Consider the following 22,128-nt stretch of genomic DNA (forward strand, 5'->3'; position numbering starts at 1 on the left):
AGAAAGAAAGAAAGAAAGAAAGAAAGAAAGAAAGAAAGAAAGAAAGATCCTCTCTATGCTTACTATATAGGATATTTTTTGACTAAAAAGAGTTCTCATTTCCATGTATACCAGGAATTACTTGCACAGTGCATATTGTGCATTTTGTATAGTCTTAGTTTCCGTGACAACAGGAAGCACTTAAACTAAGATTACATACAAGCTTTGACCATAATCCACTGATTTACATAGAAGCACAATCTGACAGTAAAATTTAGTTTTTTTGTTGTTTGTTTGTTTGTTTGTTTTTAACAAAACAAAACATATATACACTGATTGATGTGTAAGGGAGCATAAAGCTCCATTACAGCCTCCCTTAGATACATCTCTATCCTGTTTGTATCCAAACCTCACGAAGGTTACTGTCTTCTTGGAGACAGAATAAAAAATATAGCTGAATTTTAGTACCACTGCATTTGATGGAAAGAACATAGAACTTCAAATGAAACGTGAAAATCCATTTCTAGAATAATTTGCAATCCAAGGAGATATCCTTGAAGATAATTCAGTAGAAACCATCAAAAAATGTACAGAAGTTTTCAAACACCCATCATCTTTATGTAGAGTGATGCCAATAAAATATTCAGCAGTATTGAAAATAAAATTCACCTTAATTTCCGCAGTACAAAAGGTTCCACTTAAAATCAAGAAGTTGTAGTTTGGATGGACAGTGTAATTTTACTTGGAGTTAGATTCTGTTACCACCAAAGGAAAAGTGAAGGCAAAGTCAAATGAGAATATAAATAAGAAGAGCTATTTATTATATCTCAGACAGCTTAAGAAACACACAGAAGAAGAAAGTCTTAGCCTCTTTGGGTCTCTGATCTTCTATGTTAGATTGTGCTAAGTAGATGGATTGACACCATATCTCCAATAAAAATATATGGGATTTAAAGTCTGAACTTTAAATCAACAGTTTAAACTTACATTAAACTAAACTTAAATTTGGCAGTTTAAAAAGAAAGTTTCAAACCAGAAGGAAAGGTTAAGCCTTCATTTTTCCAGGAATTTCCACTGTGAATGAGATAGGAAATTGTAGTTTTGAGAGCTTATCTTTTGAAAAGCATTCTTTATATATTTTATGTTACTTAAGAACAATCTGAATAGTAAAATGAAATATTAAAACATAAAGAAAATACAATTCAATAGAAATTAACAGAAAAATATAAAATATAGCTTCTTTTGAAACAAGTATTACATTAGGTTACAAACAAAAAGTTAAAGAATGTCTTACAAATAAAGCCTAAATGGACTTTCCCAATTATATTATTATTATTATTATTATTATTATTATTAAATAGTAATTGCTGTTTTTCAGAACAAAACATCACTGGAAACAATAGACTTCTATGGAATGCTACAATGAATTGAACATTTTTTCAGCAAACTTATTCTCTACTATAGCTCTTTCATTGGAGTTATATTGTTGATATTTTAGTATCATGATAATTTACAAGGTTTTGACTGAATTTTAGTAAGTAATTAAACCTCAGCCCAAGTCTTTTCTCAGGCAGAATTCCCACTGAAGCTAGTATGAACTCTTTAAAGTTACACTAGAAGCTTTATCCAACATATTAAAGTTTTACAGATTCTATGGACTTTGCAAAAGGGTCCTAGTAAAACCTAACTAAAACAAATTACTTGGTTTGTTGCAGTTAAATGTCTTAATAATGCTTACAAGGTGGAGAAGCTGCTCAGTTTGAAAGTAAGTACTTTTTGAAACAAGTAAGAGTAAGAGAAAGCTAATATGCTAAATGACTACTGCAGTTTTGTAAAAATAAATTTGTGCCCTGCAAAGCTCTGCTCCTCCCTTTGTAGTTGAGTATGTAGCATGCATATTAACTACATTTAAGCCTGCTCATACAAAGGCTCAGAGAGACCTGCAAAGTGCAATTCTGTATGGAGAAATAACGACATAATTCTATGTGTTTTTCCGGTACTTTTTTCAAAAAGGTGTTTGCCTGCCAATGTTTCACCCTCCCTTTCTTTCCATTATATCACTTGTAGCGGAGATGAAGCAGCCTTGGTTTCCAGTGAAATGGACGGATAGCAGCAGGTCCCCAGGAGGAATTCAGGATGCTTGCCATAAACTATCTACCACATACAGCAAACCAGGATTTTTTCCAGGATTTTTCAGAGCCAATGCAAGCCTGCAACATACAGTGAAACATTTGTCTTGAACACCCTATGGTGATTTTAATGGAAGACGTTTTGAGCAAGTGCATGGAACTCCCTTCTCCTTTTTATTTTACCTATTTTTATTCTGAGTTTTGTAAGAGGAAATTTTTTTCTGAACTTTTTCTGGTCTATCCACTTCAAAAGCATAGGGGTACATGCTCAGCATCACTGAAGAGCACAGAGTCCATTTTATGGATCCTTTTGATATGATTTAATCTACAGCATGCTTTTGATGAAACCATACTCTACGTACCATGCTTGATTTCAGTTTCAAAGGCACAAACACAATATTTGCATAGAGATTGTTCAAAGATTTAGTGAAGAGTAAATCTTGTATTTTCACTGGTTAGATTTGTGGATTCTGAAGGTCATGTACTTTACTTTTTAAAACATTATTCAATTGTAAAAAACATCATAAATTGATAGGAAATAATATTAATTGTGATTTAATTTTACTGTTAAATAAATTAATGGTAAAATGTAAAATAGCATACTTTCAAAATAAAACATGTATTTGTATAAGAAAATCTCTAAAGACTCTTGAATATGTAATATATCCTGAAATATGCAAAATACTGATTTCACATTTTAAAATACATTTACAAAGAAAAAAAGTTTTTGTTTCATGAAGAGCAAAACATTTGTTTTTCATGAGGTTGCTTTACTGGCTGACAAGTTTATTGAACAGATATACTCTTCAATTCTACACAGATTTATGCCTATGTTAACATTTAAGAAGAGAAATACGTTCATTGAGTACAACACAGGCTGGAACTCCTGATTGAAGAGCAAGAAAAGCGCTGAAGAACTTTGAAGAGCAAGAAAAGCTCTGTGTTTGGGATTTTTTTTTTCCAAAAGTGTGTATCCCTTGGGGTTTTTTAGTAAGACAATATATGTGCCTGAACCTGCAGACAATCTCCGAAAACACTAAGCAGTAGAATGCACCAGGCATTTGGATGGACTATCCAATATAAAATTCCTGTGGGAACTAAACCAACATGAACCCTTTTTAATTTTTTTCCCCTTACTGAGTTGTGTGGGAAGCAAGAAACAAGCAGAAGATGAGAGAGAGAAAAAAAAAAAAAAAAAAAAAAAAAAAAAAGGCCTACTCATGGCTTTACTGTGTGTCTTGGAAAAGTTCAACAAGGTTCCTGGTTGATATCCTAAATTGTCCTATTTTTTTCCTTTTTATTTTTTATTTTTTTTTTAATCTTGAGATGTGCAGAATGGAACCCCCAAGATAGTTCACAGGTGGGGATCTGAATCCATGACTAATAGCTCACATCATGTTGCATCTAGAGCCTCAGATTTCCTTCCTCTGAGCTGGAGCACTGCAAATATGCAAAAATACAGTTAAACAAATGTTTGCACTAACACATGAAAGGAATTTTAGGCAGAAAAAAAGAAATATAGATGCACACTATGTGCCAGCAGCCTCTGCAGAGTTACTGTGGTGGAGGATTTAAAATTCTCTGCATACAAACAGTTAATCACCACAAGCATTTAAAATGTCAATGGAAAAAGAAATGGTTTCCAAGAGCATGTAACTGCCCAGATAGCTTTCATCAGCCCAGCCACATGGAAGACCCAGAGGCAACTGCAAAGCCACCATCAACACAAGTGCCTGTGGAGTCCTCTCTGGTGCCAGATCCTGCTGCTTCGGCTATAAAAAATATCTCCTATAGCGTTACATCTAGGATCTCTGGCTGCCAATCAAACAGGAAGAGAAGAAGGAAGAACTGTCTAATGCACTTGAGTAAATGTACCATCTCCATTACGAGCTATATTTTATACCTTTGTGGAGTGAGTGGTTTTGAAAAAGGACTAACCTCCAAAATGTTAAAAACTCATTGCAGAGAAAATGTAGTGGCAGCTTGGATGCTTAATTTTTATGAATATAAATATTTTTATAGACTTCAGTCTCCCCACAAAACATTAGGCTAATGGACAAAAAGCAATTGTTCTTAAGTAACTTTATGGTCAGGCATTTTTGCATGTCAATTTGGGTGATGCTCCTAGTGAGAAACAGACACCAGTAGGTGTTTGCAATACACATCTGTATTCTTCATTGGTCCTGACACAGGTGCTCCCATTGAGAGCAGAGTTTATATGCTGAAAATGGTCAGGGAAGCTGTGGTTTCAGGCTGCACACATTGCTTTTGCCCATAGCAGTGTCATAATTTTGCACCTGGGTCTGAAATAGTTCATTTTGTTTCTCTGAGCTTGATGCTCAGACTGGGAACATCTGCTTTTGGTGCCCGCATCTGACTGGCTTCTGGTCTGTGTGTTCACTTAGACTCACGTGATGGCTCAAATTTTCACAAGACTCAACACAACCATTCTATTTGTGTTCATTGTCAACTCCAGACACAATTGCAAAAGAGCAGACTAGAGTTAAGGCCCCATTCTGCAATCAGCAACAATCTGGTTTTTATTATGGTGCACGTTTAGTATAGCAGCAGTGATGCCACTTCTGCAAGTCAAGTTGAATAAAAAAGGTGTGACAAACTGCAGTTCTGGTTAGGTAGTCTGTAACTACTCTGTATTTATTTAGACATGTCAGCAATAGCATTTGCATCAGGAGCTAATTGCCCCATCACTTTTATGCTAATGATTGACTGCAAGCCCAGAAGAGCAACCAAAAGCAAAAGAGAAAAAAAAAAAAGACAAAAAGAAAGACTGAAAAATGGAAAGACAGAAAGACAGAAAAGAAAGAGAGAAAGAAAGAGAGAAAGGGAGAAAGAAAAGAAAGAAAGAAAGAAAGAAAGAAAGAAAGAAAGAAAGAAAGAAAGAAAGAAAGAAAGAAAGAAAGAAAGAAAGAAAGAAAGAAAGAAAGAAAGAAAGAAAGAAAAGAAAGAAAGAAAGAAAGAAAGAAAGAAAGAAAGAAATAAAGAAAGAAAGAAAGAAAGAAAGAAAGAAAGAAAGAAAGAAAGAAAGAAAGAAAGAAAGAAAGAAAAAGAAAGAAAGAAAGAAAGAAGGAAAGAGAAGGAAACAGAAAGAAAAAATACTGAAAGCTAAATACAAAACTTTCTCTCTGATAGCTTTTCACTCAGATGAAAGTGAAGTTGTGGATAATTATTGCTCTAAAACTTCTGCTAATGAAAATGAAGCCTACTATAAGCATATTCAATAATCACAGACTGTGATTGAAATGGTAGTTTAACCACAGTGTGCTTTCTCTTCAAAGCTGTAAGCTTTTCTTTCAGATTGAACTAACTTCTCATTTGTAGTTAGTTTTTAATATTTTAGGCAAACAACCACCCTAAATTGGCAATGCTGAATTTATCACGTTATATGCTCAGAAGATCCCAGCAGTACATAATTAAGCAGCATGTTGGAGTCTTTTTTCCTCTTTTTAAGTGACTGGCTAATCAACATAGAGCTTTTGTGAAAATTTTTCAATAGACAGCTGAATATAGAGATGAATGTTTCAGTAAGAATACATACTTTTTCTTTCAAAATCTCATTGAAAATTATAAATGCATATTTCTTATTTATGATACTAAAAATAGGAAATTTATATAGGTAAATTATACTAGCAATGAGTTAATGCCCATCTCTGATTTCTGAGGTCCTGTCAGTTCTGTGCTCAGGTGACATTACCTCAAAAGAGTAAGAAATTTACTGTAGAGTTGTGAGATGAAATTCAGATTCAGCATGTCCCATATCATTTGTGTATAAAATAGATATTTCACAGTTCAAAACTAAGCACAATGTAATACTAAAATAGCATATGTGATTAATACTTGATAATGCAAAAAAAAAAAAAAAAAAAAAAATTAACTGTGCCTAAAGAATATTATACTGTGAGACACTTGTTTTATTTTTTATCAATTAGCTTAATCTTTGATTTGAATTCTACATCCTCTGGGATCAAGAAGACGCACTTTTTTTTTTTCCTTTTTTTTTTCTTTAAACAAAAGGATTATTCTTCCTCAAAAGGGGATTGTCTAGTTCTTTTATTGTTTTATGTCACACAGGGGAAAAATGCTTTTGAGGCATTACCTCTGAATTTAGCAGGGATGAGAGTTTACTGCTATATAATCATTAGTCAATGCAGTAGCTGAAACCTTAAACAAAAGAAAACAAACTACAAACAGGCAAGCATCCCCTAAAGGCACATCAGAACACCAGAGAGAGGAAGCATGGATTTCAAACACGGCTGCCCAAGCATGTGCTAAATATTGCCACTCCTGACTTTAAAAAGCACACCAAGGAATACAACATCACCTCTAGTCTTTGAAACAACACTGGGAAGCAAGAGAAAAAGAATCGAAGGGTTTTAGCAAATGTACTTTACTTCTACGCTTTTTTATTTTGAGACTTCATGAAAATTATATTTCCAACCTAATAAAATCCTTCAGTATAAAGGAACTCTATCATAAAGCTATTAGAAAGATATCATTAAACCTCAAATGTCTTCTTTCATGATACATGCTGCACCATAACAAGCAAAATGCCTGATCCCTGTGAACTGTCTCAGACAATTACTGCTTATACTGTGGTTGTGAGCCACAGGAAAGCTTTAGAAAATATTTTTACCATGGCTGTTCAATTGCATGTACAAACAATCGCCAGGGCCACATTTGCTTTAATATGGGTGATCACCAGCCTGGGGTAACTGTAAGTACTTGGAAGAAGCTAATTAGAGAACTATATTTCATCCTGATATATGGCCAAATGCTACACAAATAATACATACAGTGAAATGCATCTAATTTACGCTAGATGTGAAAAAGGAAGGCGATGTGTCGAGCACAAATGAGTAGCATTAAATGTATTCTATTTTCTTAATTCCTTTCCACTGGCATATTAACTATGAATGCAGAATATACTGTTGGTGTTATTCAGGACAGTGATTGCTTCATTAATTTAAGTATTTGCCAACCCAGAATAAATTGTAGGTTAGTGATTTGAATACAGTATACATCAGTAACAATTGGAGGTTGGATCCAACCTTCTAATTTTTGCATCTGTAGGGTTTCAAGCAGGAGTCCAAAATACACTATCTGATGATTGTTCAGTGATCTATATAGTATGAGCTCCTCTATAAAGATAGGTGCCCAGCATGACAAAGCTTTAATCTGTAAGTAATTGACTGAAAAAAAATTACTCTGTCACGCTCCATCTAGCCAAAAGAACTGTCCATCCATTGAAGGATGCTGGTGTAGGGAAATGCTCTCTGATATCATATTTTATACGCTTTTTGAGCACAAGACTCCAAAACTGCTGCTGTAGTTTGCAAGAACTACATTCACCGTTTGTCTATTAGTAGTGACAAGACAATTTGCTTGAGTCACTGCAAAAACAGAGAAGACAGGCAGCACTCACTGGTGTTCATTGGAGTCATATGCAGAACTAAAAATTTGCTCTAGGAAAAATGATGGATATAAGGTCAACACCTTATAAAAGAAAGAAAGAAAATGAGCCAGGAAAGGATGAGAGTTACAGAAAGAATGAGCCAGAAAATTATGAGAGTTACAGAAAGAATAGATATCAGTAGTTTTTAGCCAGAATTGTGTTTGGTCTTACGCTGTTTTTGTGAAGACACAGAACAGCAAATGTGGAAGGGCAGATAGAAGCTGGATGAGTTTTTTTGTTTGTTTTTGTGTTGTTTTTTTTTTTAATGTTGTTTTTGTTTTTTGTTTTGTTTTGTTTTTTGCAGCGCCATCTCTATAAGGTAAAGCAGAGATAAGGGAAATAAATGAGAGAGATTTTTTCCTATATTTTATTCCCCAGGTTGATTCTTCCTGAAGCGTAATCTCATGGAATGATCTCTCGACTCACCTCCAAAACCCATGGCCAACAGAAGCAAAGGCGGCTTTCCTCGGAAATGGATGTTTTGCCCAGCGGTGTGGCCACATGAGAACAGCTGTGCCAGGACCTCTTTTCCACCACTGCCTCTGCAGCCCCTCTCAAGTCAGACACATCTTATACCTGCAACAGCTTCACCCTTTCTGTACTGGGAAATGGTTTCAGTGGGGCAGCAGACTGAGAGGCAAAGATCTGCCCGTCTCTTCCATGCTGAAAAGGCACAGGACTGTCAAAGTTCTCTTCATTAGAAAAAATGTATAACCAACCTGGAAGTTGGTCAACACCCCTCCCAGGACTAATAAGGAGCAAGTGCTTCATTCTACAGTCAGATTGCAATATAATGTTTAGATCTAAGCTAGCTGTTATTAAAAACACTATCCTTGAAAAAATGTATTAAAAGTATTAAAATGTATTAAAGGTATTTTGAAAGTCTCTTTGCTGGAAATGTCCTGAAGATAATACAAAACCACATGCTATGCTACAGCACTTGGAAAACAGACATTTTATTCGATAATGATGTGGGATGAGAGATATTTCATCTTTCATACATTTATTTGACAATGATGAATTTAATTCATTCTATCACATTGAATGATACATTTATATTCAGTATGTAGTTTAAAATTTCATAAATGATTAAAGTCCTTGCTGTTTTAATTATAATATGAAGAGAGCAGCTAGAACTTATTTGCAAAGAATAATGTGCAAGTCAATAAATTTGGTGAGTACTCCTGACAACATATAAATGATGACTTTAGTTGTAGGACTACCTGTGGAAGACAGCTCAATAACAACAGGCCTTGTGTTTCTCTTCCAGCATGGTGAAGCTGGAGTCACATTCACTTCCAAAGTGCAAGAGAGCCTTTCCCCTGTATGCTAGAATGGTTGTGTTTTGAAAGGGAAGTGAAGACACCTTATGGCAAAAACAACAACAAGCACCTCCTTTCAGCACCTAGTAGCAAACAATCTGCAGAGCTTTACAAGCTGTCCTGTACATCCTGTGCTAATGGAAAAGGTCAGCTTGCCAAGCAGAGGGCTCCAGACAGCTATCATCCACCAAGTCACAAGCCGTAATTTACTCCACCCATTTAAAGATTCCTAGAAGAATCAATAAGGGCTCTGAACCCACAAGGCAGGCAGCTTTTGGCCTAGCCTTATGCTATACTGACATTAGTTTAGCTTTCTTCAGCTCACTCGCCACCAGACTGAACCACAGAAACCACCCCTAGTTAACACAAGTGCACCAAGTGACTGACCAAAAGCATAAAGGAAAGAGTTCATTGACTCCTTTTGGCTTGGGATGAAGCCCATGTGCATCAGCCACTACAAGGGGATCATCCAAGCATCCAGGTGCAATGTCAATACCTGTCTACAATGAACTGAACCCATACCGGTAGCACACAAGTCAGACATGAACTTGTGTTTTCTCTTCACTGTATTTTGGCTCAGGCATTGCAAAGGTAACAAAAGAATATTTGGATAAACTCACACAACTGAACATACGTTCTTCTGGTCCATTCAAACTTGTATAAAAAAAATGAGGCATGGCCCTTCACTCACTTTTCCTAGCACCACTCACAATGTGGAATAGTGGGGCTCCCACTACTTTTCTACGACTATTCTAGTCATGTTCTTTTGACCTAAGAAGCTTACATAAAGTCATGACACTAGAAGTATTTAATTTATGAAGAAAAATATTCATAACTTTTTCAAGCTGAAAAGAGTATAAAAACTATGTAAAGTATAATTTTCCTCTAATCCTAATTTAAAAAAAAAAAAAAAAAAAAAAATCTAAGGCAATTTTGCTCAAATTTTGTTGAAAGAGAAGAAAAATGCCTCCAGGCTGAGAAGTCACATGCCAAAGTACAGCCCAAAGCAGACTAAACCAAAGGAATTAGAAAGTCTTCTGGAAAAGGAGGGTGTATAATGGACACAATGACAGACCTTTAACTGTAGTAGTGCTGCTGGGTGCCACTATAATGAACTGAAACCTACAATCTCCTAGGGTTAATAAGACACCTGTCTTGAAACTAGCAGTCATATTGGTTTTCCAAGCCTGCCACAATACTTAAAGTCTTGATGAAGTTCTTACTGTGCCAAAGGAACTTACTAACAAAGCCACTGAGTCAATTTAACCTAGTGAAACTGGACCCTGTAGACTGGGTTATCAGAGTTTTGTGTTGAGATAATTACAGCACTAAAGAGAGCATATGGGCTGTCAAGGCTGGCACATGGCCTGCGCCAGCTGTTACCTGGGTGCTTTGGAAAATCTACTGAACAGCATTTTGGACACAGAACAGCTATACGTAAGCTTTCCAAGATATCTGGTGGGAGTTCCTCATAATAAATTTATTTTTTATATAGGAGAGGATTACACCTAGTAATGTAACCACAAGAAGTATAACCTTAAACTTCAAAGCAAAAATGCCAGGGAAAAACAATCTTAAAGTGTGCCAATAGCAAGCCTCACCTCTTAAAAAAGTAAACTATCCAAGAGACTGGATATTGTATATCGCAGCTTAAAAGCAGTATTCAGATACACCTATTTAAAAGCTTTTCCAGAAACAATAGCTCTTTCAAAAATAATTAGTATGCCTTTTACTACTCTGAGTCTCTGAGACTTCTCTTATTATTCCTGGTATTTCTACTCCATAAAAAATGTCTTCCAAATGCAATGTCATAACTAATCAATAATCATTACTAACAATAATTTTTATTGATTAACTGTGACGCTCTTACAGGACCTGCCTTTATGAGATAATATTACCAAGGAAAGCGTTTCAAATAGGATGTATACAACGAGTTAGAGAAAAAAATACAAAGAGGAATCAAACAATAATGTGTCCATATCTGCTGCAGAGAACAACTGTAAGAACACACACCAACATTTGATAACACGAGGAATGGAAATTAAGATTATTGCATCCAGGTTGATTATAGTAAATGTAATCAATTATTTAGATAAATAGACTTAATTACCCAAATTGAACTTTCTATGATGCAAGGTCATTCTTACTAAGCCTGTAATATCTATCGTGTCTGTGATCTGGAAGAATGACTTGAAGACATGAAAACCAACAAGTTGTGGAGCAGCCAAAAACTAATTTCCAGAAGATCACCAGATACATCAGAGCTCTGGGAATAAAAGTGTTTGCCATAACTATGGCTGGGGTTAGTGACACTGCAAGAGCTCTGCAATCCACCTACAAGACCCCAAACCCTATTTTTTCAAGTCAATTTATACTTAGGAAGCAGAGAGTTAATGAAGACCCAGCTTCAGTTTTAAGTCACTTTATCATGCAAAAACACACATTTTTTTTTCTGTGACATCATTATCTTCATGGGCCTAATGCAAGTATATCTCTATTTGTTTTACATCAGTCAATTTCATGCCTTTATGAATCTCTTGAGAAATGAATGTATGGAAAGTTTAAGATTTACTATCCTTTAAAATACGTCATTTCAGTAAAAACACAGTTAACCCATGTTTTGTCCTTTTCTGACTCAAAAATATATCAGCATCATTGCTTGTAAAGGTAGGTTTGTAAGAAGTTTGTTCAATTAATAATTTTCTGCATGTTGAAATTTTTAACTTACCTTTGTTGATCTGCATCTACTTGAAAGCATTACTAACACATAGAAAAGCTCAAGTACTAACAATATTGGTATCATATTTTTTTCAAGGCAAAATCTGCCTTTTTTAGCTCTTAAAACCCTATTTGATTGAAAATTACTATTTTAGAGTTGAAAAATTTAGTTATTAGATTTAAATTTTTAAAACCCTATCCCTTAAAAACATTTAGGAAATCCATTGTATTACATCAAAGTAAGTGCATTACCACATTATATTTTGCAAGCTTTAGCAAATAAAAAATCCCCCAGAAGAATCTTAATTCTTATCTATGGAAAACATTAAACTGCTAAGCGCTAACAACTGGAATTAGTCCTTAAATCTCTAATGAGAATAATAAAACATGAGTGCAGTTTGTGCTGTAACTTGATAAGGCCTGAATTTACTTGCTGTTAGTAAAAGTTCCTGATCCAGCAGTATGGCATTTTACTCCCTGAGGTACAGGAAACAATATCTGTCCTTTAGGAGCATCCTCTGTGGTAAGCACTTCTTATCGGAGCTATCAAAGGACTAAGATAGCAGTGTAATATCTAGTAACAGCAGCTTTATGAGCAGATCCATTACTGATTTAAATCAATCTAAAGCAGGTAGTTCTATTTAACCCATTCAGAACAAAGCTGACCTCCTAGAAAATTAATTTGTTCTGAAAGTAACGCAAACTCTTTCTGTGCTACTAGATGTGATACATACTGAATCTGAGCAGCGGCAGCAGCAGCAGAAGGGAGGAGGACACACTAAAAAGCTGTAAGCCAAAAAATGTTCCTTATACTAGAAGCTTGTTACTTTATGATACAACACTTTTCAAGGATATTAAATTGTATTTCTGCAAATACTGTTTTAATCTTCAGATGTTATATACTTATGAGGATACTTTGATTCTTTGTGGTGGAAAATGTAATTGTAAGTTTTATTGAACTTCCAAAAGTAAAATGAAAATATTAACTCATCAGTCAGCAGTTCAGCAAGCCACAGCTATTTCAATTCTACTTATTCTCACTCTATATTAATGGAGATTCCCACAAAATTAAAAATATACATATATTGAAAAGTGTGATTTATATTTTTTCGTGTGAAGTGGAAAATAAGAAATTTAAAAATAGTTTAAATACATTGCAAATGTAATTTATTAAAATGATTATTTGCTAATTTTGCCAGAAATTAGATAACAGAGGTCTCTAAGCATTACTTTTTGATTAGTGTTTAGAAAGATTAAAAACAAACAAATAACAAAAAAACAAAACAAAAAAAAAAAAAAACACAGCCTTACAGCACTCTGTTTGACATAGCTATGAAATGTCAATCGGATCCTAGGCAGAAGAGGCCCACATGATAAAAAAGGCATTTTGATCTGCCAGAAGAGTGCATAAACAATATATATGGGAGACACCCTCTTACTTGTAACTTCAGTTTGAGCATTTGTATTAAATGGTTGTCTTCATGATAACTTTGGGCCTGATCCTGCTCTTTCCAAAGTCAGTAGCTGTTAAATAATTGATAGGTACAATCCATCCCCTGTGTCTTAGAAGTTAATGGGATCGAAGTGACATATAATCAGCATACGTAATTTGAGGCTCTCTAACTTCTTGGATTCCCTAGTGACTTATTTTGGAGATGCTTCCTTTATTCCTGGACTGTCCCCCAGAATAGCAATAAAAAAAAGAAATTCAGATTCTACTAAACAACAAGACTGTATCTCCTCCTAAAGAGCAATTTTCTCAGAGCTCATTTAGAGCCTGACCTTGTAATACTTCCACAACCCTTCCCCAGTGACCCAAACTATGCACATACTTTTCCACCTTTGGTCTAAATCCATTCCCCTGCCAGAAATCAAGAAAAATCTAGGCTATGGTAAACACAAACCAGATAAGTCAGCATTTGTGTTTGTGTCTTTGTTAAAAAGGTTCACAAACCAAATGAAAACTCTTACACGTTTGCACTATGTTAATTACTACAATTTAGTATTTTCCACATCTGCAAAAGGTTACACTCTTATTCATTCTTTGGTTTAAACATTTCCTATTAATCTGCATAATTTTAGTTCACTAAGTGCTTTCACACTACTTTATGCAAACGTGAACTCTTTGAGATAACCAAATCAGCATGAATTTTGTATTAGAAATATATTGCAACATTAATAAAACAAAACAGTGTATTTTCTTATGATAATATGGTTTAAAGAAATAGGTTTATTTTCTAGTTTCATACTATACAGCTGTCGATCTATTTATTTTCTTCTGCCTTTATTGGTCGCTATATATTTCTAATTATATAATAATTTTGATCCTCCAAACTATTTTGCTTGAGCATTGGAAAATATCCAAGTGCTAAAGCGAGGGATGGTGCCTAAAAACATGCTACTGAACTTCTCTGACAAAACTGGAAATTGCTCTGTAACATGATCAATTTTTTGCACCCATAGATGATTGCTTTTTAAAGCTATTATAGTAACAAAATATTAAAACAGGCAGAGATATTTCCAGTTCTGCAGAAAGAGATGAACTTAAAAAGCTTTACCTTTGGTACCTTTTAAAAAAATCTTAAAAAAAAAAAAAAAAAAAAAAAAGATTTTTTTCTTCTATCTGATACAATAATAGAATTTATGCTTTTATATCACATATGGTTTTAACACTTGCAAAGTTTCCATCAAAATGAAAGCTAAAAACAGGCCCAGAGCAATGCAGTATAGTTTTTAAGAGAATGTCAAATTATCTTCAATAGCCATTTTTTAAATAAAATATGAAATCTTGAAGCAGATAGCAAAGAATTGTATTGAGGATAAAAATCTTTCATTTAGGCATAAATTTAAAGAACCCACATCCATGAATCTTAAGAAACCCAGGAATATTGTTTCCTAATTGCCACAGGATGTATATGCCTGTAGTATGAATGACTTTCACGTGTCAGTTTTAACAAAAGTTCCACTAAATGTATTTCTTTAAACACACTGTCATTTTTAAGTTTGCAAAACTATAGGAACAGATGAACAGTAGCATTTGTACATGCTCTTTCTTCATGCTGCAAATGTAATTCCACATTTCAAGGTTACCAAGAGAGAGTAAGGCATTATCATTGTTTTTTCAGTCTGATTGTCCCATTTAGGTGATGTACATACTCTGAGCAAATTAATTGGTTTGCATTTTGTTTATATTTATTAACTGAGATTAGGAAAAGCAGTAAAATACTATATCAAAGCATTATGGAGAAAACAACTAAAATCAATCTTTCTAGTGTGTCACAGACAGCACTTATTTTAATCTAAAATATGTTCTTTGCTGTTCTTGTTCTATTCTGGTAGATAATAGCTTGTACCAAATATAGGGTTACAGACTCCTGTCCTCTATTTGAAAGTAAAACCCAGAAATAATAATAAAAGACATCAAACTTCCATTAATAGAAGAACAAAAGAAAAACAAAACCTACAGTCTGTTAGATTTCTGCTTTTTGAGCTACCAATATTTTATTTCTGTTTTAAAAATCATCAATGCATTATTTCCACACGGCTACTGCCAGAATTTATTCGTTATGTCCTATCACTCAGACTTTGATTTGGGGGCAAACCCTGCAATAACAAGAAATTCAGAAGGGCCTTGTAAAGAGAAAGTCAAAATTATTAAGTAATACGGTGCACAGTGACTGTGTAAATAAGGCAGCTGCACACCACAATCCTCAGTCAGACAACCGTGCAAGAAAAGCATAGCCCAATTATCATTTCTTAGACTTAAAAATTATTTTTAAATTGACATGCTTGCATGTATCCAATGCTGCTTCGGTCTCCCCCAGTTTCTGAAAGTTCAGAATCTGAACCGTTTCTGCACCATCAGCGGCTAATTATTATTTTTTAAGCAAAGTAATACTGCATCTCCCACATAGGAAGGAAGATAAGCAACAATATCGTGCAGGCTCCAAGTTAAATCTGGTTCAGACAGCGTAATAATGATGTCATTAAGGCTCCGAGCTGAATGGGAATCAGACAGTACTATAGTACAGCTGCAGACATAAATCTGAAAGAACTTTTTTGGCTACATTCTCAGACTTACCTTGAAAGATATTTAGGAGCTCCAGCAATGTGAGTTGAAAGAAATGTTCTCAAAGGGAGGTTTGAAGACTGAAGAACCTATGTAGGCCTTGTAGGCACTTTCTTCTGTGACAGGAAGGAACATTTTGTTAAATGAATAAACTAAGAGAAATAATTTCAGAAGAAGTGCAAACCAGAAAACAAATAAACCTTAATACTACCACAAATAAATGAGACTAAGGCAATTGTGGGACTGCTCAAAGCCTTTTTGCCTTGCTGAATGAAAGCAATCCCTAAGACTGAATGGGTAATGAGATCCTGGCTCCTGAGATTTTAGCTTTCTTAATCATGTTCATAATTAATTCAAGAACATTGATAATTTCATTACATTCTTTTTGTCTTATCAATAAATGATGTGCCTGCACTTTTGGTCCTGTGTACAGGGAGAACGGAGATGCTTTGGGTAATATTGCACCAGGAATCGTGTATGTATATATGTAGATATGTATATATATATATATTATCTATATGACCCAAAATAGTGATGTGGTAGTTATTATCCTTAACCAGGCCTCTATTATCAGAATATGATGACAAGCAGTTACAAATAATTAATAAGCTTTTTATGCAGAAATGCAAAACCCTTTAAAGAAAAATATGCTGCAAACAGAATTCCTGCCTGAAAGATATGTATCTAGAATACAATATATTTTCAGAGAGATTTAAAAATGGATTTTACATGAACTCAAATTACAAATGTATTTTTAAAACATCTCTAGATTCTCTTTTAAAATATCATTTTTAAAAGTCCAAGTTTCACCCCTCTTTCTATTTGTAGAAATGTGCCCTTCTGTTTGTCCTTTTTGTCCAAACCCATTTCCAGTATCAGCTTACATCTAACACCATGCTGTACTCACCCACTCAACTGAAACTGTCTGGGCTTTTTGAATTTTTTTTAATTTTTTTTTTTTTTTTTAATGAAGACTGAAAGCTCTTGCCTTATCTATCAGTCAGTCAAAAGGGAAGCCTCCCTTCAGGGTTTTCTACTTGCTCTGTGGAATATTCAACAAAGCAACAAATATGGTTTTCTGCCTTTTTTATTTTTGTTGATTTAGAAGAATCACTGTTTTTAGACAGAAGGGTCTGTCAAAGCAAAAGTTTCTTACCAGAGCCAAAAGCTGCTGTGTTATTTGCTCTCACTTGCACCTTATTTCACTCTGACATCAGTAAAACCACTGGTGGAGAAAATGACCCTCTGTAAGAAAGGGCACCATAAACGGATCCCAAATAATGCAATAAACAACTGCAACAATGTTCAGAACACAGGCTGCACTTAGAAAACGTCTACCACACCATAGCAACCACTGTTCTCTAAGTGACAACGTTTTACAAGTATTAAAACCAAGCATGGGTTATGAACAAGCTAAATGCCAACTTAAGGACATATATTTTCTCCACCAAATGTTCTCATTCCCCCAGCTTCATGGTGATGTTACTCTACTCAATGTCTGCCTGGTCCAACAAACCCCACAGGTAGCTTTTAGCGAGCATAGCATGTGCGAGGCCGGTTCCATGCTAAATGTCACCCAATAAAGAAAGACCATAGATGTAGGTGTGGATAAAGGGTTTCCATTCTGAACATGCTTATCAGGGCTACAGGGAAAAAAAACAGCCCGAATATCATGCATGTGTAATGTTTATTGGCCAAAACTAAGCATGTAGTGTTTATACTGCTAAGAAAAAGTCTGAGCACCAATCCCTGGACCAAGGTCACAAGGCACCAGCTGCCTCCAGCCCATACTGCATATAGCTAGCACCTTCAAACAGATGTATCTATGTATCTGGGCAGAACTTATCCAGGGAGTCAAAAATACAGCAAGGGAACATGCTAGCAAACAGTGGGGTGGACAAGCGGGGTGTCACACTCAGCCTGGTCTCCTAGCCTTCACTTAATTTTATGCCTCTGCATATAAAGATACCTAGAGGTGACCAAAAAAAAAAAAAAAAAAAAAAAAAAAGTGGCAAATAAAGAGGTTATCCCTAAGATTTCAGCAGCTGAGAAGAATTGTCAGGAAGTTTTGTTTTGCTAGGAAAGTTCCATGAGGAATGGGGAAGGTAGCATAAAGTATCTCTTATGGTATGAAAGGGAATCTTTTCCTCTTTGAATTGTAAGCAGTGCTACACGAGGTTAAAGAGAGGCAAACTGAGGTAAACACAACACATATTATTTAGTGTGCTTGAAGTGTTTAATTGAAAAGACTCAGGGCCCAAGACACCCTTTGCAGCATCCCTCCTGGATTGCCAGAGCTGTCCCTTAGGGCAGTAAAAGCAAATCCAAATTGACTTAGGCAACCCAAACATTCCTGTTCCCAGTAGAAATGAGGGTCAATGTGAGTCTTCAATGCTCATCTCCTCACCAGCTGTACTCTCAGTTCAGGCATTTTAAGCAAACACCTGAAGTTAGGTGGGATACAGCCAAAATACCATTCCTAAATGTACTGGAATAAAGATCACTGAATGCATCCCATTCAGTAGAAAACACTCTTCCTTCAACCCTGCTGTTTTTAAAGGACAGACTTCCAGGAAGGTAGCCTCAGATCCTGGATTTTGATTCCGGTGTTCTTGCTGTAGGTCAATGAAGTACCTTCATATTACGAATCCAAACCTTGTTGCTGAGACCAGCAATCATAATCTCTCTTAAATTTAGGGCAATGTTTCTTTGAAGCAGTCCAGAACTATATATAATCCAGAAATCTCTTTGAACTTGATCAGAACTTTAGCTCCAAGAGCTACTGACAAGATGGCATGCATCTCTAGGTAGCACGTCACGTTTTTGGATAGGATAGTCTCAAAAATGGAGCAGTTTATGTACTTCAAATCCCTGATCCTCTTTTACTTAGCAGTTAAAATATAGCTTTAACTTACACTTGCTTTGTTCCTAATTCTTAAAATGAGAGTAGTATGTCTTGAATTTGGAAATCTCTTATCAGAACACAAAACTTAAAATCCAAAAGATCAGAGAACTATCAAAAAATCCATTAGGAAAATCAACCGCCCAGTTACTGACTGGTATCAACATTGTTTCAATTATAAGACATCTATAAAATCAATCTTCCCACTCAAGTTTATAGAAGCATATTTTAAAATTAAATACATTCATAGAAGTGTGGGCAAAATTACATGGATTTTGTAGGATGAACTCACTACAAGAGAATGAAATCCAAAAAGAAACACAGAATCACTTAGTAAGGCAATCTGTTGCTTGTGACAGTGATGTATGAGACATGGGTGATATATATACTGGGTGGCTTTATCGGTAAATCATTGAGTTATTTCCTTCCCCGAGGAACTGGACCTCTCCCTGGAAGAGACTACACTGTGAGATGCACAAGTGGGGAATTAATATTGGCAAAGCAGTCAATTTTGATTTGTTCCAATCCAGGTTTCATAAAATATAATTTAATAAATAATACACAACAGATAAAGTTCTTCTAAATATTAGTGCTTGCAAAATAGTAGAATCCAAATCTTCCTGTTGTTTTCCTCCTTAACTTAAAAGAAAATTCTCCATAAAATGGGCTAGCTTAAAACAAACCGTTTAGCCAATACAACCTCTTGAGATGTACTGGCTAAATCCTTTATTTAAATATTTTAATGCTCTTAAACTAATGAAAAAAAAAACTTCTTAAATACTCTGTATTTTTAAATACTTGAAAATAAATTTAAAGTATTTTCTTTTTAATATTCAGTCATTTACTGAAGAATATATATATATATATAAGGAAGCTCTGTACCTGAAAAAAATAGTACAGCACTTCTGTTTTCTATACATCGCATGTTAAGGGTAGAAGAGAATCTCCACTGTCTGAAAGGAACAATTGCAAGGCCATAGCAATTTTGAGCTTCTGCTACCAGCCTTTGGTATAAGGCCATCCACAGGGACTCTCAATGAACACGATGCTCCCCACAACCTCTCAGCAGTCAGAGCGGCAGTCATAGTCTGCCTTACGTCCTCCTGAGCTGCTGCTGAGCTGCTTGGACATGAGGCATGAATACACCCTGCTCCTGGGCTTCAGCTCCAGGCTACCAGATTCACTGCCTCAACGTGCAGCAAGCCTTGCTTGAGAGGGAGCTCACAGGGCTGTCCCGGTGCTCAGCATGACACTGCTGCAGAAGTCCCCTAGTTCCTTATCGTACCCTTGCTTGGTTTTAACAAACCTCTAGTGAAACTACGTAGACTGAAAAACTACAAAATATGCACCTGATGAAACTGCAAAATAAAAATATGTATATATTTAAATCCATTATTGACACAAAACCTGTAAATATTGCTACTTAGTGCATTAAAAATCAGCAAGAGAGTTCAAATGCTATAAACAGTTGGAGTGCAGAAAATAGCTAAATAGTACAGAGTGTTATAGGAAGTGTTTCCATTAACATTAATATGTTTTTCAGAAAAGCTTTGCACAAACAATATCAGATGCTAATTTTCAGTGTAATAAAAGCATTGACAACTTTATCATTGCTAATGCTAGGAATATGGCAATTGTGATGCATAGCATATTTTGGCTTATGCAAACAAAATATTTTTACTTATTTAATTCCCCCAAAGTATGGCCATTCATTTGAATTTCACCCCACCTCCAGTGCCATACAGTGAATTAGCTTTTTACTGATTTGAGGCTGCTATCCATATATGAATATCTTTTTGCTGTTGTTATTATGTGAAAGCTGTGGAGAATCACAGACTAAAGCCTATGCATTCCCTATGCTATATGCCAAGATTTTCAAATAAGAAGTTACAAGAACAGTGAACTTACCTAACTAATGAAAGCATGACTGGATATGAAAGCATGGTTTACTCTCTGAGACATTAGTGAGAATTAGTGCAGCGGGGAGGGGAAGAGTAAGTCTTGGGTCCAGCAAAGGATTTTTTTGTCAGGGAATGTGTGATTTTTCATAGGAAGAAAAAGCATAAGGGACACTTGCTAACTGAAAAAGGGAGAGACAACAAGCAAGTTGCATTTATTTTCAAAATGACAACTACAAGGATTCACCCATGTCTTTATTGTCATTCCTAAAAGGCTTGGGTGGAAAGACATGAGGGAAATCTGTGGAAAAAGTTATTGTAAGCAGTAACACCATAGTAAGGAGAGCTAGTACAGAACTGACTAGTCCTGGACTATTTTTGAGCTACGTGTAATGCTGCCTTGTCACATTTCCCACCAGATACTATAATATTCACTTCACTAGTGTCTTTGACCATCCCTAGCATGCAAGAATATGACAGCTATACAGACTAATCGATCTATTTCTCTTCTGATCCTACTCTAAAGTTTGGACTGTGGTTTGCTTCTGCTTAATGTAAAGACCATTCCTATGGCAGACAAATATCACAGCACAGGTTTTGGATTAATCCAATTTTAGGACTAGGACCAAATGTCTGATATGACAGTAAATCATATACATTCATACACACTTAATCTTGATATCCATACCAGCTCAGAACTGGTCATGGCTGAGTTGGCTCGTGTCCCATTAAGGCTCTATGAATGAGGGAAGAGAAGAGGATGTTTACCCCAACTTTAGCAAGGCCTCTGCCACAGTGTAGTGTCCTTGTAGAGGTCACAGAGATATGGACTCCAGCAATGCTGGCAAAGTGACTTGATTGTCAGGCTTGAAGAGTCCAGAAGTACAATGTCCAAGAGATTACAAGAGGTCTTCCTCAAGGCTTCATGTCTGGCCCTGTAACATCTCAATCAGCAGCCCAGATGATGAGGTGGAATACCTCCTCAGCAAGTTCATGAATGACCTCAAAACGAGAGGCACAGTCAATACACTGGAGGGCAGCCATTCAGAGGGTCTCAACAGGCTAAAGAAAGGGTCTGAGAGAAATCTCACAAAGTTCAGCAAATAAACAAATTGCAAAGGCGTGTACCTGTGACAGATCTGTACCGAGGGCTGACAAGCTAGATACTGCTTTGGAAAAGATAACCCAGTGATTCTGGAAGAAAACAAGTTGAGTTTCAGTCAGCACTGGGCTCTTGCAGAGGTAAAAACCAACTGCATAGTGAAGTGTGTCAGTAAAAGTGTAGTCAGCACGCTAAGGAAAGTGATTATTCCCCACTATTATACTTCTCTGAATGCATCTGGAGTAATGTGCAGTTTGGACTCCCCAGTACAAGAGAGAGATTGACATAATGAACCAAGCAGAGTGAGGGACCACCATGTTAGCTAAGGCCTTGGAGTTCACAACATAATGAAGAGGCTGGAAGAGTTTGTTTAGGCTAGAAAAGAGGAAGGGGAAATCTTATTGCTATCTTCAACTATTTACCTACTAGGAGGCTATAGAGAAGACAGATTGAACAGGCTCTTCTTGGCAAACAGAGCAAAAGAACAAGAGGAAACAGACACAAGTTGCAGGAAGGGTAATGAAAATATTCTTCACAAT

At 35.6% G+C, this 22,128-nt stretch overlaps 2 long non-coding RNA genes across 9 annotated transcripts in view; one reads left to right on the forward strand and one right to left on the reverse strand.

The window, feature by feature from the left end:
* LOC118163342 overlaps positions 1-15,996 on the reverse strand; it is a 198,272-nt gene extending 182,276 nt beyond the window's left edge. For all 8 annotated transcript variants that reach the window (XR_004749004.1, XR_004749009.1, XR_004748999.1 and 5 more), the window contains exon 1: positions 15,700-15,996. This is a non-coding gene — a long non-coding RNA (uncharacterized LOC118163342). The remainder of the gene's footprint in view (positions 1-15,699) is intronic.
* The window catches only part of LOC118163378, a 45,900-nt gene continuing 36,088 nt past the window's right edge, over positions 12,317-22,128 (forward strand). Inside the window, exon 1 of the long non-coding RNA XR_004749014.1 lies at positions 12,317-12,406. This is a non-coding gene — a long non-coding RNA (uncharacterized LOC118163378). The remainder of the gene's footprint in view (positions 12,407-22,128) is intronic.

The sequence above is a fragment of the Oxyura jamaicensis genome, chromosome 1, assembly GCF_011077185.1.
Source record: "Oxyura jamaicensis isolate SHBP4307 breed ruddy duck chromosome 1, BPBGC_Ojam_1.0, whole genome shotgun sequence".
In the NCBI taxonomy this organism is placed as follows: Eukaryota; Metazoa; Chordata; class Aves; order Anseriformes; family Anatidae; genus Oxyura; species Oxyura jamaicensis.